At 38.9% G+C, this 18,147-nt stretch overlaps 1 long non-coding RNA gene across 1 annotated transcript in view; it reads right to left on the reverse strand.

The window, feature by feature from the left end:
- Positions 1–9,844, reverse strand: part of LOC129638814 (uncharacterized) — a 232,062-nt gene extending 222,218 nt beyond the window's left edge. The window contains exons 1-2 of the long non-coding RNA XR_008708035.1: positions 9,778–9,844; positions 144–252 (exon numbers count right to left, since the gene is read on the reverse strand). This is a non-coding gene — a long non-coding RNA (uncharacterized LOC129638814). The remainder of the gene's footprint in view (positions 1–143; positions 253–9,777) is intronic.
- Positions 9,845–18,147: the final 8,303 nt, after the last annotated feature.

Here is an 18,147-nt window from a genome sequence, read left to right on the forward strand (position 1 = left end):
GGTTTCCCCTGCTATCTGAAAGTGGAGTGTTCCTATGAAACCTTTTGTAAACTGAAATGGTGTTGAGCAAACAAGCAATTCTCTGAGGACACATCTTGCTAATGGATGCACAAAATAAACTGAAATAAAGCAGAGATACTCACAGACACAGTTCATAGCTAGGGCAACTTGATGCTGAGTATATTTTCCAGGAAAGAGCTTGGTGGTGTCACTCTTGATGTGCAGGGTGCATGCTGCCTCTATAACCACTCCCTGCAAAAGAAGTGCTAAATGCTATTTTTGCTTTTTGCCTATTTTTGTAAAAGCAAAAATTCTCTTCAGATTTCTTTTGGTTAGTGAAAATGTAGTTATTTCCTAAAAGTGAAGTGGCAAAAACTGAACTTTTGAAAAGTTGGGGATACCTTTACTACCCACAGCAATACACAGATACAATGCAATCCCTATACATACTCAAATTTTTTTTTTTTTTTACAGAAGTGCAAAAATCAAACCCCAAGTTCATATTGACGTGCAAGGGTGGCAGGGGGTGGTTCTGGATAACCAAAACAATCTTGAAAAAGATAAACAAAGTTGTAGAACTTGCACTTCTCAATTTTAAAACTTACTGCAAAACTAATCAAACCAGTGTGGTGCTTACATAAGGACAGATGTATCGACCAATAGAATAAAATTAAGAGTTCAAAAATAAACCCACACATCTACGGCCAACTGCTTTTTGACAAGGGTGGCAAGTACATTAAATGGGGAAAGAATAATCTCTTCAACAGATGGTGCCTAGGAGAACTGGATTCCCACATTCAAAAGAATGAAGCTGAACTCCTACTTCATACCATATACATAGGTTAACTCAAAATGAAGCAACAACTTAAATGCTAAAACCATAAAACTCTTCAAAGAAAACAAGGATAAATCTTTATGACCTTGGATTCAGAAATGGGTTCTTATAAATAACACCAAAAGCATGAGCAAAAAAGAAAAAATAAATAAATAATGGACTTAATCAAAATGAAAGATTTTGGTGCATCAAAGCACATCATCAAGAATGTGAAAAGACAACCTATGGGAAGGAAGAAAATATCTGGAAATCATAGGTTTTAATATCTAGACCACATAACATCTACAACTCTACAACAAAAAGACAACCAATTAAAAAATGGTTAAGGGACTCAGACATTTCTCCAAAGAAGATATACAACTGGCCAATAAGCACATGAAAAGATGTGCAACATAATTGGTCACTAGGGAAATGCAAGAACCTCAGATATGCAGATGACACCACCCTTATGGCAGAAAGTAAAGAAAAACTAAAGAGCCTCTTCATGATAGTGAAAGAGGAGAGTGAAAAATTTGGCTTAAAACTCAACATTCAGAAAACTAAGATCATGGCATTTGGTCCCATCACTTCATGGCAAATAGATGGATAAACAATGGAAAAAGTGAGAGACTATTTTCTTGGGCTCCAAAATCACTGCAGATGGTGATTGCAGCCATGAAATTAAAAGACGCTTGCTCCTTGGAAGAAAAGCTATGACCAACCTAGACAGCATATTCAAAAGCAGAGACATTACTTTGCCAACAAAGGACTGTCTAGTCAAAGCTATGGTTTTTCCAGTAGTCATGTATGAATGTGAAATTTGGACTATAAAGAAAGCTGAGCACCGAACAATTGATGCTTTTGAACTGTGGTGTTGGAGAAGACTCTTGAGAGTCACTTGGACTGCAAGGAGATCCAACCAGTCCATCCTAAAGGAAATCAGTCCTGAATATTCATTGGAAGGACTGATGCTGAAGCTGAAACTCCAATCCTTTGGCCACCTGATGCAAAGAACTGACTCATTTGAAAAGACCCTGAAGCTGGGAAAGGTTGAAGGCAGGAGGAGAAGGGGATGACAGAGGATGAGATGGTTGGATGGCATCACCGACTCAATGGACATGAGTTTGAGTAAGCTCCGGGAATTGGTGATGGTCAGGGAAGCCGGGTGTGCTGCAAGTTCATGGGGTCACAAAGAGTTAGACATAACTAAGCAACTGAAATGAACTGAAGGAAATGCAAATCAAAACCATAATTATATACCTCTTTATATCCATTAAGAGGGCTAAAATTAAAAAAAAAAAACAGAATAAGTGTCAGAAAATATGTAGAAAAATTGGAACCCTCATACCTTTCTGGCGGTGGTGGTTTAGTCACTAAGTCATGTCCGACTCTTGCGACCCCATGGACTGTGGCCCGTCAGGCTACATGGGATTTTCCAGGCAAGAATACTGGAGTGGATTGCCATTTCCTTCTCTAGGGGATCTTCCCAACCGAGGAATCGAACCCAGGTCTCCCACATTGCAGGCAGATAGATTCCTTACGGACTGAGCTATGAGGGAAGCCCAAAGTCCTACCTTTCTGGTAGGAATGTAAAATGATATAGCCACTGTGGAAAACAGTTTGGCAGTACCTCAAAAAGCTACACATATAATTAACATATAGCCCAGTAAATCTACCCTAAGGTGTATAGCCAAAGGAATTAAATGCAGATACTCAAACATACACTCGTATATGCCAGTGTTCTTTGCAGTATTATTTGCAATAGCCAAAAGGTTAAAACAACCCAAGTGTCCATCAACAGATGAACAGATAAATTAAGGATGGTATATACATACACTGAAATATTATTTGGCTATAAAAAGGGATGAAGTTCTGATGCATACTACAACATGGATGAACTTTGAAAAGATTAGGCTAAGTGAAATAAGCCAGCTACAAGAGGACACATGCTGGATGATTCCACTTATATGGATTACTTTCAGTATATAAATTCGTAGAGACATAAAGTATAATAGAGGATACCAAGGCTGGGGCAGGGGAATAGGAAATTATTGTTTTTGTTTGGGATGGTGAAAAGTTCTGGAAGTGGATAGTAGTTATGGTTGCACAACACTGTGAATGTGCTTAATGTAACTGAAATTAAAAATGGTTAAAAGAGAAATTTTATGATATATATTTTTTAACCACGATTTTTAAAAATTAATAATGTGCTATACAAAAAGCCATTAAACTGTACACTTAGGGGTGTGAATTGTATGGTATGGGAATTATATTTCAATATAGCTGTATTTAAAAAATAAAGATAGTTTTGAAGATCTTAGGTAACTAAAAACATATTTATGCTAAATTATGTTAATAGATATTCAGTAAATATCTAGATCATTATAAATGAGATAAAATACTGAAAATTAATTGCTGGGCATAATTTTAATGGTGTATATATTTGGATTAATTAATGAACATGCTCATTTTTTCCAATTTGAGAAATTTTACCAGGATATATTAATAGTATTATATCCTTTGAAAGTGAAAGTGACTCAGTCGTGTCTGACTCTTTGCAACCCCTTGGACTATACAGTCCGTGGAATTCTTCAGGCCAGAATACTGGAGTGGGTAGCCTTTCCCTTCTCCAGGGGAATCTTGCCAACCCAGGGATCAAAACCAGGTCTCCCGCATTGCAGGCGGATTCTTTAACAGCTGAGCCACAAGAGAAGCCCATTATATCCTTTATGTGACTATAAAAAGTCGTGAAATGTTTATCTGTAAGCTTTGCTAGTCTGCTATAAAATACTAATGAATGACAGACAGTTCACAATTAACCACTTTTAAGTTTTTTCTGTATAATAGAAGTTACCAATTATTAAAATTTTTAATTAATATATTGCATGCAAGGTATAGAGAGTATGTTATTATTAAGAAAGAGAAATACTTTTGTCCTAAAATAGAAGAACTGGTCATTCCAGAATGAAAAAGAAAAAAGTGTTAGTCAAAACCCAAAAGGATATAAAAAGTTGTAAAATGTTCACGGGTGGGGAAATTTGTTGTGGTCCAAGCTAGCTAAGTTTGATAAATTTATTAATAAGATTTTAAAAACAGCTTTGAATATCAAATATTATACTGATAAAAAAACTAGAATTTGGTTCTCTTGCTGTTAAAATGACACAATTTTCTTACTGTTTTGCTCTTAAGAGGTTATAAAAGGTTTTTCTTTTTCTTCTGGTAATCCGCTTTGAAGGCAAATAGGCTGTCTTATTAATTTCCTGTCTTATGTTGACTTCACCATACCCTTGATTATTTAACAAAACAAAGTGTTCTCACTCTTAAAAGATGTAAAGTTTTTCACAATCATGTTAACGCCAACATTTATTTTTAAAAATTTCTTATTATCACTTGCATAAAATAGGTAGCCAAGTACCATTTTTCACTGACCCATGATCTCATTTAATTAAATGTTCAAACCTCCTGACAAATTCTGACATTTCATCCTCCTAGAACTGAATCCTAAATGTTATCTTTTGCACCCAAAATTCCCTGGAGGAGGGCATGGCAACCCATTCCAGTATTCTTGCCTGAAGAATCCCATGGATAGAGGAGCATGGCAGACTACAGTCCATAGGGTAGCAAAGAGTTCAACACAACTGAAGTGACTTAGCATGCACGCACCTAAAACTGTCTTTGAATTTCCCAAAGGCCCCTAGAAAATCACAAAGGATTCATTCTTTCACCTTGTAATATGAGTTGCTAGAAATTATTAGGATTTTTGATATGTTTTGAGTACGTGGGAAGTATTGTCAAATCAGAAGAGCCACTTAGCCTTCCTGAGGCTAAATATGTATGGGTAACATGTTATTAATATAAATATTTAAGAAATTACATGAATTTCCTAGAGATTCATCAATGTCCTTGCTGTCAGTGATGTTTCAATTTATCAGAGTCCTGGTACTGTTTTTCTTGATATTAGACAACAATAGTATTATGTTATTAGTGATATTTTTTAAAGTGTTCCCTTAGTCACAATTTAACTTAAAATTAAATCCTGCTTCCTTGGTAGCTCAGATGGTAAAGAATCTGCCTGCAATGCAAGAGATCCCTGGGTCAGGAAGATCCCTGGGTCAGGAAGATCCCCTGGAGAAGGGAATGGCAACCCACTCCAGTATTCTTGCCTGGAGAATTCCATGGACAGAGGAGCCTGGCGGGGGGGGGGGGGGGGTACAGTCTGTGGGATGGCATGAGGCAGACACAAGTGAGAGACTAACATACACATATGTTCTAGGCCAATGGTTTTCAACTGAGAATTCCCATCACTTGTCTATGGAGTTTTATTAACATGTTCAGGACCTACTTCAGTCTTAATATTCTTTACTTAATGTTTTTGATATATTCTTGGTATATTCTAAATAAATGCTTGATGTATTCTTGGTATATTATGTCTTGGGATTATTACTTGCTACATTTGAAGGCTTTTTTTCCTCTGTAAGCATTATATACACTCATTTTCATAAATTATATATCCACTCTTCTTTGAGAATAGGGCTGTTATGTTTATAGTTTGTCTAAAACCTTTTTGATATGACTATTTTATGTTGCATGCCACAAAACCAAATTTCCTGGTTAAATGCATTATTTTTATAATGAACTCTCATCAGATCATTCATTTTGAAACTCAGCAGTAATAAGTTAACCACAGCCATTGTGTCTTTTGTCAACCACAGATTGTTTTCTTTTTCTTTTTTTGGTACTCTGGTGCTTCCCTGAAAGCACTTGCCACAAGCTACAGGCCAGAATGCTTATCGTAGACAAAGGATTGTCTCAGAGCCATGGAAAAGGCCTATGCCAGCTGGGTGTTCTTAGGCACAGGCTTCTAATGGCATCACTTAACTCGGAGGCCATACCAGTGGCCAGGATCAGGATTTCCAGAATCCTAGTAGACAACCAGATGGGTTCATGAAACTGGTAACCCGAAATCAAGCAGAACAAGAATTAATTACAGAGGACTGAATGAAGTGATGAACGATGATTATAGGTTTTGTTAGGAATATTGTTGCTACTTTAGTGTTCTGTTTTCTGCATGTAAGCTATTTCTAACTCATAACAATTTAGCAGACTATACTTTTGTAAGCAGAAATGAAACATTTATCTTTCTCTTCCTGATTGATCCCTCTACAATTCAGAAACTCTTACTGAGTATTCTCATTATTATGGCAATATTGGTTATGTGCATAGAGTCTATCCTCCTTATTAACAGAACCTAATTGCAAACATTGGTTATGCAACCAAGGCTTTTTCTGGAATATCATATTTGAGAATGAGGTTCATTTAATATGATATGACTAGAAACTTTAAAGTAAAAGAACAAACGTTGACTTTATGGAGCAAATGCTTACAAAGTACTCTTAAGAAAATTGGCCTGATATGTTATATACAGTGTTCCAGCTTTATAAATGAGTAGGGAAAATCACTTGCTGACAGGCAAAGAGTCTTGGGGTATTTTGTTGATCTCAGGAAAAGAGGGATGCACCCAAATCTACAGGTAATGAAGGTAAAATGTCATGGCAAATTCTTGACTTGGCTTCCTATCCTCAAGAGGCTTTTACATTCCAGTGTGAGATTCCTTGTGAAAACTTGCAGCAAACTAAAAAAGGCTTATGTACAAAATCATTATTTCTGTTTCTATGTAAATAATCAGGCCAGCTCTAATGAGATCAGCTTTATTTTGTGATCCAGAATAATATTTCTTTGATATTATGTTTGCTCAAAGGGGGAGGGGTGACAGTAGAAAAAAAAAGTTTCTGAAAAGGTACTCAATGTCACTAATCATTAGGGAGATGCAAATCAAAAGCACAGGGAGACATCACCTCACACCTATTAGAATGGCTATCATCAAAAAGATAAGAGACAAATGCTCTTGAGGTTTGGAGAAAGTGAAGCCTTGTTCACTGTTTGTATGATCGTAAATTGGTACAGCCACTATGGACAGTATGGATGTTCCTCAAAAAATTAAAAATAGAACTACCAAATGATCCAACAGTTCTACTCCTGGGCATATATCTGAAGGAAAGCAAATCATTATGTTGAAGGCATGTCTGTACCTCCATGTTCACTGTGGCAATATTTACATAGCCAAGACATGGAAACATCCTAAGGGTCCATCAACAGACAAATGGATTAAGGAAGTGTGGTATATACATACAACAGAATTGTATTCAGCTACAAAAAGGAAGGAAATTCTGCCATTTGTAACAACAACATGGACAGTCTTTGTGGGCGCTATGCTAAGTGAAGTAAGTCTGACAGAGAAAGAGAAATACTATATGATCTCACTTATATGTGGAATATTAAAAAAAAACTTCATAGAAAAATAGGTCAGATTTATGGTTACCAGAGGGCAAGAGGAGAAGTGGGTGGCAGAGGATGAGATGGTTAGACAGCATCACTGACTCAATGGACATGAGCTTGCACAAACTCTGGGAGATAGTGAAGGACAGGGAAGCCTGGCATGCTGCAATTCATGGGGCTGCAAAGAGTCAGACACAACTTATGGACTGAACAACAATAATGGTTACCAAAGGTGGGGGTTGGGGCTGAGTGAATTGGATCAAGGTGGTTGAAAAGTACAAACTTGCAGTTATAAGATATGGAAATGTAATGTACAACATAATGACTATAGTTAATACTGATGTATGGTATATTTTAAAGATGCTAAGAGAGTAGATCATAACAGCTCTCATCACAAAAACATTTTTATTCTATCTATATGAGATGATGGACAACTAAATTCACTGTGATAATCATTTGACAGTATATGTAAGTCAAGTCATTAGGCTGTATACCTTAAAACTATACAGTGTTATATGTCAATTATATCTCAATAAAACTGAGAGAAAAAACCAAATGAGATAAAAACAATTTTTGATTACATTTCAATAAAAAAAAGTATAACACATCCATCTGGGTTATCAGTTTCTGGTCCTGTCAGTTGTCTTTGAGCTATTTCTTACCTCTTTGTAAATTGCAAGTAACTGATGGATATGCAAATTTCATCTTGTCTGACAAAGATTTAATTGACTTTCTCTCCCACTGTGGGAGAACCATTTTTGGCATTTACCTGTGAACTGGAATAAATTCTATTATGTTGTCCAAACTGTCAACCTATACCAAATTTATCAATCTTTCAGTTTCTTTCAATACTTGGCTATATCTTTCCAAACTAACATTTCCAGGTTTTCTCTCTCCTACTTTGGCATCAACAAGAACTAAAACCTGACAATTAGATCCTTATACTGACTCTAGGAGCTTCATCGCTGGCCTTTTCTCCAGGATCTGAAACAGCAATGTTTAGCTAAAGCCAGACCAACTTGATATATACCTTGAAGGATTCATCACTGTAGCAGACTATGCGAGCATGCTAAGTCACTTCAGTCCCGTTCAACTCTGTGTGACCCTATGGACCGTAGCCTGCCAGGCTCCTCTGTCCATGGACTTCTCCAGGCAAGAATACTGGAGTGGGTTGCCATGCCCTCCTCCAGGCAATCTTCTCAACCCAGGGATCAAATCTGCATCTCTTACCTCTCCTCATTGGCAGGCAGTTTCTTTACCACTAGTGCCACCTGGAAAGCCTGTGGCAGACTATGCATGGCCTGATTTCTTCCTAGATAAGTGTGTGGGTCACTAAGAAATTCTGGTGAAATGCTAAGACATTACGTTGCATGCCCTCCTGCTTACAGATTTTAGAATTTTCCTTCCTCCTTCCACAGCCACCTATCGCTTGGTCTCTGCTGCATACAAAGGCTTGGCTTGCCCACCCCTTCCTTAAGTTGTTTCTGGCTTGGGCTCTAAACATCTCCTAGTGCAACTGTCCCTCTATCCCTATTGCAATGTGCTGTGCTGTGCGCAGTCGCTTCAGTCTGGTGGGACTCTTTGCCACCCTATGGACTGTAGCCCCCCAGGCTCCTCTGTCCATGGGATTCTCTATGGCAAGAGATCCAAGAGAATCTCTATTCTCTGTCCATGGCAAGAATACTGGAAGGAGTTGCCATTTCCTTCTCCAGGGGATCTTCCCCACCCAGGGATGGAACTCCCGGCTCCTGCATTGCAGGCATTCTTTACCTCTGAGCCACTGGGGAAGCTCTATTGCAATAGCCATTCAATAAAGCCTTTCCTTACTAATTTTAAGATGTGCGTTTTCTTTTTTTTTTTTTTTTCCTGTATAAGATGTTCCAGTCACCAACCATCCTGCTGCTGCTGCTGCTGCTAAGTCGCTTCAGTCGTGACCAATTCTGTGGCCCCATAGACGGCAGCCCACCAGCCTCCGCAGTCCCTGGGATTCTCCAGGCAAGAATACTGGAGTGGGTTGCCATTTCCTTCTCCAATGCATGAAAGTGAAAAGTGAAAGTGAAGTCGCTCAGTCGTGTCCGACTCTCTGCGACCCCATGGACTGCAGCCCACCAGGCTCCTCCGGCCATGGGATTTTCCAGGCAAGAGTACTGAAGTGGGTTGCCATTGCCTTCTCACCAACCATCCTGGGTCCAGGGAAAATGAGCGCCCTTCGAATCACCACACATCCACCATCTCCCCGCCGCCCCCCGCCCCCGCCCCCGCCCCTCGCCCCCGCCCCCGCCCCTCAGCCGTACCACGCCAGACGCTAGCTAGTGCTCTTCCGGCTACCAGGAACTGGCCTGCCTACATTCAGAGGAACCTAAGGCTTTTCCTTTTGGCCATCGTCCTTCCCATGTGCTGGCACCCAGGGTTCCTTCCATTCATCAACCTGCCCCTAGGGTCCTACCAGCTGCATCTTTGCCGCACACTCATGCACTGGCATCCGTTCCAGTCACTGGCCCCCCCTGAGCTTAGGACCCAGGTGCCCTTTCAGAGACTCAGGGCCCATGCAGTGGGGATCCTGGAGGGCCCTTCAGGCCAGCACCAAGCCCACGCACTGTGGAACCCAGGCCCTTCCAGCCATTTACCTGCTTGAGTGCTGATGTCCCTTCCAGGGGACCTCGAACTATTGGTCCAGCGGTCCTTCTCACCATTTCCGGTCTCTGCGCTGGTGCCCCCGGGGGCTCTTCCGATCACGCCTGTGCCCATACACTAGGGTTCCGGGGGCCCTGCCGACATTAACCTGAGGGTGCTCTGTCAACTGGGGACCCAGCCAGGCCCAGAGGCAGCAACGGCTTGTCCCTGCAACCTGACTGCAGTGCTAGCAGCGGCCCAGACCCTGGCAGCCCCGCACCCTGACCGGGGCCTGCCCTTTGCCCCCTGCAGTGGATCAGAGCAGCTGGAGGATGCCAGAAGGTGCAAGAAGCCGCCTCCCTGGAGGTGAGCTTAGCCTTCTTGGACATGCGCATGTCCTGGGACCCGCTTCAGCCACTCTGTCCCCAGTGAAGGAGATGCTGTCACATGCCAATCTCGACGGAGCGGTGCCTCGCTGGCCGGGCAGGTGAGTGGCGCCCCGGACAAGGCCAAGGGACAGGTCGGCGGCCAGCAGGTGGCTGGGAGGCCTGCTGCCAGCTCTGGAGAGTGGCTGAGGGGAAAGATAGAACAAAGTACTGCCTTGGGCTAGCAGGCAGAGCCCAACATTTTGAAAGGTGTACTGGCTGGTGATAAAAGGCTTAATTCATATAGTATAAAAAGATTTCTCTCAGTTTTTCTCTCAACCTTTTAGGACAGCAGTCCTCAACCTCCAGGATATAATGCCTGATGATCTGAGGTGGAGCTGATGTAATAATGCTAGCAATAAAATGCTAATAAATGTAATGTACTTGAATCATCGCAAAACCCATCCCCCTGCCCTGGTCTGTGGAAAAATTGTCTTTCAGGAAACCAGCCCCTGGTGCCAAAAAGGTTGGGGACTGCTGTTTTAAGAAACACATTAAAATCCTTTTTCTGCTACCTCTAGGCTTCGAAACCTAACATGCTGACATTGGATAAAAAATAGAAATCACAGATCTTATTAAGTAAACTTTTTGTTATTTTTTTTTTTTTTTTTTTACAAAACAAATGTCTTCTGGCATGACTTTCAGAAGTGGAATCTTTAGGCCACCACTAGAATAGACACCAGGAGCCACACAGGACCGCATTTGTTTGGTGGGTTAGAGGAGGTGGAACAAAAGGCCTTGGAAAGAAAGAAAGGAAAGTGTTCATATTTAGAGGATATTTTCGTGTTATAACCATCGTTCATGTAGATTCCCCTTCTGTATACATGGTTGATAAGGTTATGTCCTTTTTTGAAATGTCTACTCTTTCTTCATGTTCCAAATTTTCTGAGATGCACAAACTATGTTAAAAGTACAGGTAGGAAACTTCCCTGATGGCCAGTGCTTAAAGAATCCATCTTCCAATGCAGAGAACACGGGTTCGGCTCCTGCTCAGGGAACTAAGATCCCACATGCCATGGGGCAGCTAAACCTGCGTGCCTCAACAAAAAGATCCCTACATGACACATCTAAGACCCAAAAAACAAGTAAATACAATTTTTAAAAAAATGAATTATATATAAAATAGAGGAGTAAAAGAACATATTTTATTACTATCTTATTAAAATTCATATGAAATCTTATCTTTTGGTTATGAAATGGCTAAACCTCCTCTTTGAGCTGCATTTTCTTTTGCTCTGTATATAGTCCATAATGGACAAATAGATCCCAGATTGCAACATCTAGTATCCAAATGTTTAAGAATGTACAAATTCTTAGTTGTATGACTAAAATTAGCCCATTTGTATACCTTGTGTTGAAACTCATAGGAAAGCTTGTCCTCTGAAAAATACTTTTGAAATTGAATCTGTTTGTTCAGCTGCCTCTGAGCAGCATACTTGTCTATAGTTGTCCACTGTATTAGCAATATCGAGGAGAAGGTAAGGAAGACATGTTGAGAGCCAGGATGATCACAATGAGAAGTCACCTTGGACCATGATCATTTTGATAGGTGTGCATTTTTGTTTAATGGTACTGTGTATAATGGAGAAGGCGATGGCACCCCACTCCAGTACTCTTGCCTGGAAAATCCCATGGATGGAGGAGCCTGGTGGGCTGCAGTCCATGGGGTCGTGAAGAGTTGTACATGACTGAGTGACTTCACTTTCACTTTTCTCTTTCATGCATTAGAGAAGGAAATGCCAACCCACTCCAGTACTCTTGCCTGGAGAATCCCAGGGACGGGGGAGCCTGGTGGACTGCCATCTATGGGGTCGCACAAAGTCAGACACGACTGAAGTGACTTAGCAGCAGCAGCAGTAGCAACTGTGTATAAAGTAGACAAATAAGTTTTTATTTTTGATAGCTAAATTTTCTAGATATTTAGAAATGTCCAGTGTATTTAAAGTAGTGGTAGAAGGGACTTCACTGGTGGTTCAGTGGTTAAGGCTTCACCTTCTAATGCAGAGGTGTGGGTTCTATCCCTGTTTGGGGAGCTAAGATCTCACATGCCTCAAAGCCAAAAATCCAAAGCATAAAAACAGAGACACTATTGTTACAAATTCAGTAAAGACTTTAAAAGTGGTCCACCCAAAAAAATCTTAAAATAGTGGTCATAAAATAAGACTTTTGAGTAGCTGTGAAAATATTGATAGGAAATATTCTTTGGGAATGTAATTGCTAAAGCACTTCTGTGTGCAGTGTACTATCAGATTTTGAGCACTGGATTGAAGGACATTGGAAGAGAAAATAGCAAAGGTGAGATATTCATCCTCACTTTGTGTATATAGTTAAATATGTTATGCCCTTTTTTGAAATGTCTAGTCTTTCTACATGCCATGAGATGTACAAAGTACGTTAAAAGTAGAAATAGTGAAGTGACACACTTTGTTAATGTATGTGAGGGACTTTTTGGTTAAAATTCATGTGAAATCTTAGGTTAGGGGAAGGGAATGAATGAGCCTTCTCTTTGAGCAGTACCCATTGTACTTAGGTACTGGCTCAGGGAAAGACAGAGAAGACTCCTGTATGTGTGCCTACTTTTGGTCATACTATATGAATACCTTGTAAAACAACTCAATAGAAACACCTTTTACATGTTATTTTAGTAGTATGCTGCTGCTGCTAAGTCGCTTCAGTCGTGTCCGACTCTGTGCGACCCCGTAGACAGCAGCCCACCAGGCTCCCCCATCCCTGGGATTCTCCAGGCAAGAACACTGGAGTGGGTTGCCATTTCCTTCTCCAATGCATGAAAGTGAAAAGTGAAAGTGAAGTCACTCAGTCGTGTCCGACTCTTCGTGACCCTATGGACTGCAGCCCACCAGGCTCCTCCATCCATGGGATTTTCCGGGCAAGAGTACTGGAGTGGGGTGCCATCGCCTTCTCCGATACTATAGACCTGATAATTCTCTTATAAGTGTTAAATGCATTGTACTCCTAAACTTTGTGTCTCATTTTAAATTGAACATTATGGGAATGTGCTATTTTAATTGTCTCTGTGCCAATATTTGTTAATCTATTAATAGATGTTTGTCATTTTTGTCATTTAAGCAATATTTGACCATCAGAGTTGGTGTATTATATTCTCGATTGTCCAAATAGTCATGGCCTTTGGGTTTTGAATTAGTAAATATTTTTATGTGTGAAAAAGAATGATGCATGAAATGAAAGAGGAGAGTTAAAAAGTTGGCTTACAACTCAACATTCAGAAAACTAAGATCATGGCATCTCATCCCATCACTTCATGGCAAATAGATGGGGAAACAGTGGAAACAGTGTCAGACTTTATTTTTGGGGGCTCCAAAATCACTGCAGATGGTGATTGCAGCCATGAAATTAAAAGATGCTTACTCCTTGGAAGGAAAGTTATGACCAACCTATATAGCATACTAAAAAGCAGAGACATTACTTTGCCAACAAAGGTCCGTCTAGTCAAGGCTATGGTTTTTCCAGTGTTCATGTATGGATGTGAGAGCTGGACTGTGAAGAAAGCTGAGCGCCGAAGAATAGATGCTTTTGAACTGTGGTGTTGGAGATGACTCTTGAGAGTCCCTTGGACTGCAAGGAGATCCAACCAGTCCATTCTAAAGGAGATCAGTCCTGGGTATTCTTTGGACGGAATGATGCTAAAGCTGAAACTTCAATACTTTGGCCAACTGATGTGAAGAGTTGACTCATTTGAAAAGACTCTGATGCTGGGAGGGATTGGGGGCAGGAGGAGAAGGGGACGACAGAGGATGATATGGCTGGATTGCATCACCGACTCGATGGACATGAGTTTGAGTGAACTCTGGGAGTTGGTGATGCACAGGGAGGCCTGGCGTGCTGCAATTCATGGGGTCGCAAAGAGTCGGACACGACTGAGCAATTGAACTGAACTGAACTGAACTGATACAGTCTCAATCTCAAAACTGTGTCATTGTGTAAATGTACACACATACTCACACACACACAACTAGAAGTTTAAGTCAAACTGTAAACTCCTTGTGATTATGGATGTTTTTTTTATGTGCTTTGCTGTTGGATTCTATAATACACATATTAACTTTTAAAAGTTGAGGGTGGGGGGGTGTTACTTTTTTAAAAAATCCAGTAGATACTGCTGTTTTAACATCTTAAGTCTAAAGTTCTTGAATAGAACTAGTAGTCCTTCTTAACATTTTTCACCAAATTAATGGCCTTATTTCTCTGACTAAATGCCTGTGGGACTCTGTGGTTTAGTCATGTCACTAGGATATGCATTACTGATAGCATTAGCACTTCTTACGAATTGTCTTGGAACACAGTGAACACTTTCAGATTGAATAGCTCATCTTCTTTCATTATAGAAAAACTTCCTTGCATCATATTCTTAAGACATTTATTTTCTGTTCCATGTATTCTTTTTTTTTTTTTTTTTTTTTTTTGGTCAGGCTACCCATTATTCTCTCTTTACTATCTCTGTGACTTTTACCAATTCTTACTTTTAAGTCATTGACTCACTTCTTGGCAACTTTGTTTTTGCTTTTCACTACTTTGATATGCATTTTAAATTTATGTCTTTTCTCCTCTATTTAATTCCTTAATTTTGGAAGTTTTCTTTTTACCCCATTCCATTTCTACATCATCTTATAACTCATAGTCTCATTTTCATAGTGGTAGTTTTCTTTTTAATTTCCTTGAAACTATGAAGGATGTTTTAAACTTTTCCTTTTATGTTATTTTCCTTTTTTTTTTCTTTTTCAAAAGAATACTTCTAAGGTGAGCTCCACTCTTCTGTCTTTTTCCTGATTTCTTCTGCTTCTTTCTCCCTTCTCTCCTTCTTTCTCCCTTCCACCTCTCTCCAGAGAATCCTCCACTTCTTTATCTTCTTGCTGCTGCTTCTTCATCCTCCTCTCTCTTTTTATAATTTTACATAGTTCCCAGTTTCATTTCCCCTACTCTTCTATGAATCCTCATATGGATAATATTTCTTTGAGGAATACATGTATACAATTATTTTTAAATGCTAGTTTGGGGAATTCTCTCTGGACCTGTTCCTGGCATCAAAATGGTATAATAGGATTCACTCTGGCATTCTTCACTATCTACATGGGTACTGGATGAATTTTCCTCTTAGATCATGAACTGAGGGGCTGAAAACAAATGGATAGAAAAAATGTTATGACTTGGTTAAACTTCTCATGCAGGCTTAAAAAATCATTTCACAGATATTATCTTTTTCATTGCCTGAGGTTCTGTGGGAAGAATTTCTGCTTAAGTTTTATGAGGAGGCATCTTCATGCCAAAAATATGCTTTTTACATTTGGAAATATTAGTAATTTTTTCCTTTTTGTCTACTCATTTATTCACTCCTCTATGTCTTCCTTTCTAAAACTTGAGCCTTAGAATTTCATTGCCAATATAATCCAAATTGTTAAATTACATTCTTTAAGCTTGGAGCCTAAGTTTTAAACCCCTTCCATATGTTAGAGCTGATTTAATGTCTTCTCAGTCTCCTCATTTTTTTTCTAGAAAAAGGTTGTTTTGCGCTTTCATGTACACCGTTTCCTCCGGTTATGTATTTGTCAACAAATGTTACTGTATGCATTGTATTAAGAGTTACATTTATAGAATGCCTACAATATGTCAGGCCCAGATCTTTGCATAATTCTGTTTTAGGAGACAGATAACTTTTCACATTTTTCAGATGAAGAAAAGGCTCAGAGAGATTAAGAAATTATACTACTTGTAGACCTGCTACCTGAGATTTTATCTCGTTTGTTTGTTTAAAGCTGGTAGGGTGTGTGTGTGTGGTTTGTTTTTTTTTTTTTCTAATCTATATGTTTTTGTTTGGTTTGAGTGATTGTTTTTATGATACACTACCTGCAGCCTGAAACAGATCAAAAGTGTAATATTTGCTTGAGTTCAGAGTTATAGTCAAAAGGCCATGTGTAATGTCATCAGTAATACTGGTTCTCTATGTTTTGTTCTCATAAGCTTGCTAACACATTTGGATTATACTTGTTTATTATGTATAAACAAGTATAATCCAAATGTGCTCTCCACCTCAAATGATCATTATATTTTTGAAGGCAGACGTATCTTTCTATGGAACCTAAAACAGTGCTCCACATCTGAGTTCTTCAAAGAGTAATGATGCCTAACTGACATGAAAACTCCAGAATGATTCTCTGCTAATGCACTGAAGGCAGCCCAAATGGGCTTCTATCCAACGTAAATGTTTAAACCTATCTCTCACTGAGGTATGGAACATATATATTGTAGTCCTCCCTAATTTACTCTGTAGCAGTATCAAATAGAGATAGTAACATTTCTATAAGTAACTTTATAGTTTTAATTAAGTAAAAATGTTAAAATAAAGGTGAAGTGATTATGAAATGCATACTACATAATAAAATAAAATAAAAATACATAATAAAAATATGCAGTTTTGTCTGGAACATACTAATTAAGCATTTATCTTCTCCCAAGTGGAATACCCTAGAATAAACAATTTATGTATTAGCAAAGACTTGCCTTCAGTTTTGGACTGAATCATGGAATGGCAGTATGAGCACAGATTCTCTATCATTTAGGCAATAGCTGTATAGTTCTCATTCTAAATGAAATGTTTAAGGGATATCCTATTGTAATGAAAATATTTTAGTGGCTCTAATATCTGATTCAATAACTTCTATTTCTGTAGGTGATATTATTTTGAATATTTGCTAAATGTATTTTTTGCTAATTTTTATTTGGTACCATGCGTGAGTGCTAAGTCATTTCAATTGTGTCTAACTCTTTGTGACGCTATGGACTATAGCCACCAAGGCTCCTCTGTCCATGGGACTTCCCAAGCAAGAATACTGGAATGGGTTGCCATGCCCTCTTCCAGGGTATCTTCCAGACCCAGGGATCAAACCTGCATCTCTTATGTCTCCTGCATTGGCAGGCAGATTCTTTACCATTCGTGCTACCTGGGAAGCCCCTATTTCGTATCAGTTAGTACTAAATAATAGTGTTTTAAATTTTGTAAAATTAATATTTTAAAGTTAAATTGAGTTAGGTCTCTTTAGATTTATCATGAAGAAACTGTTTCCTTGCCCTATTAGAATTATGAAATGCTGGCCACATTTATGAGTAAAATAAATAAAATCTTGACAAATCTCTCATTAGTTTATCTATTAAGATAGCTCTGGTTTGATGGATGAGAACAATAATATGTCTAAAAAGCATTCTTGCAGAAGGTATAGATCTGAAAGAAAACTGTTATCAACATGCAGTAGCTTCCTATAATGTGCAGTTCAACAAAATCATCCTTGGTTTCAATGTTGTAGGTTTGAAAATTAATAATGTAAAAGTATATTTCAAAAGCCAATGATTGACACATTAAAAATTAAGTGCCAGCTAAATCTTTTTTCTTTGTAACTTTTCCCATTACAATTTCCTGTTCTTATCACAGCACTCTCCACATATTCAATAGCTATGGAATTGAAAAAAAATATTGTATCTGATAATTTAATTATAATGTTTTCCATTGTATGTTTACTTAATTACTTTGAGTTTTCTATGAATAATGCATTCATAATATAAATAATGTGAAAGTTGGACGTTAAATTGAATTGTTTTAATCTTATTTGTGTCTGAGGCCACAGGATATTAAGTAGCAATAACCTCCTAGTCCCAAATTAGGAGACCATCTCTGCAGGGTTTGTAAATGATAAATGTTGTCCATGTTCCATTGCCAAGAATGTGTTGTCCAAAACGCCTGTTTAGTTTTTAAAGATGGAGCTCCACCCTTTGCTTGGTTTTAAGTATGTATGGAATGGCAATGGCACCCCACTCCAGTACTCCTGCCTGGAAAATCCCATGGACAGAGGAGCCTGGTAGGCTGCAGTCCATGGGGTCTCTAAGAGTCGGACACGACTGAGCGACTTCACTTTCACTTTTCACTTTCATGCA

The sequence above is a fragment of the Bubalus kerabau genome, chromosome X, assembly GCF_029407905.1.
Source record: "Bubalus kerabau isolate K-KA32 ecotype Philippines breed swamp buffalo chromosome X, PCC_UOA_SB_1v2, whole genome shotgun sequence".
In the NCBI taxonomy this organism is placed as follows: Eukaryota; Metazoa; Chordata; class Mammalia; order Artiodactyla; family Bovidae; genus Bubalus; species Bubalus kerabau.